The sequence below is a fragment of the Orycteropus afer genome, unplaced genomic scaffold, assembly GCF_000298275.1.
Source record: "Orycteropus afer afer isolate SDZICR_OR568_19922 unplaced genomic scaffold, OryAfe1.0 scaffold00275, whole genome shotgun sequence".
NCBI lineage: Eukaryota > Metazoa > Chordata > Mammalia > Tubulidentata > Orycteropodidae > Orycteropus > Orycteropus afer.
The window spans coordinates 1103451-1104766 of NW_006921862.1; positions in this window are offsets into that span (position 1 = coordinate 1103451).

Sequence of the window (1316 nt, forward strand, 5' to 3'; positions counted from 1 at the left end):
GAAAGAGAAAAATTTTCAACCAAGAATTATTTACCTGGCAATATTGTCCCTCAAATATGATGGTGAAATTAGGAAATTTCCAGATAAGCAGAAACTAAGGAAATTTGTTAAAACCAGACCAACCTTACAAGAGATACTAAAGGGAGTCCTTTGAACAGAGAACCAAAAATAGCAAACAACAACCAATGATTAATACACAAGATGACACAGCTATGTACATATCCAAAGTAAAACAAGCTTAAAAGATTATAAATAGAGAACCAGAGATATCAACTGGCAAATGAGGACAACTACAAACCAAAAAGAGATAAAATATGGTGTAGTTACAGAACTTTGAAATGGTGAGAAAGTCAAGAGAATTGTAAGATAGAACTCAGGGAGAAAATTATAAATCACAAGATAAGCTCGAAGAAAAATAATAAACATTCATATCACAATTAAAAAAAGAGAACAACCACAAATATTCAGCAAATGCTAAAACAACAGCAACAAAGGAAATGATAACATGATTTGTAAACATAATGAGCTCAGTACAGAAAATAATATGGCACAAAGAAACTAGGGACACCATGATAAAACACATAACAAAATGACAGCAACCAATTCATACTTGTCAATAATTGCACTGAATGTTAATGGATTAATGCACCATTCAAGAGGTTTGCAGACTGGATAAAGCACAAAACCCATCAATATGCTATCTACAAGAGACAAACCTTAGAGACAAAGTCAAAAATAGACTAAAAATTAAAGATTGGAAAAAGATATACCAGGCAAATGGCAACCAAAAAAAAAAAACAAAACACTATTAATTTCTGATCAAATTGACTTTAAAACAAAAACCACCATACAAGACAAGGAAAAACATTATATAGTGATTAAAGGATCAATTGAACATGAAGATATAATCATGATAAATAACGATGGACCCAATGAAAGAGCCCCAAAATACCAAAATCACACTTTAAAAGACTTGCAAAGGAAAACAGATGACTCCATAGTCATAGTGGGAGACTTTAATACACCACTTTCAAAGAATGATAGAACAACTAGAAACTTAACAAAGACACAGAAGAGCTGAATAATACAATCCACCAACTTTACCTTATAGACATCTACAGAGCACTTCACCCAACAACAGCACAATATAAATCATTTTCCAGTGCACATGGAACATTTTCCATGATTGACTATATGTTAGGCCATAAAGCAAGCTTCAATAAATTTAAAAACATTGAAAATACTGCAAAGCATCTTCTCAGATCATAATGCTATCAAATTAGAAATCAACAATAGGAAGATCAATGGAAAAAGAG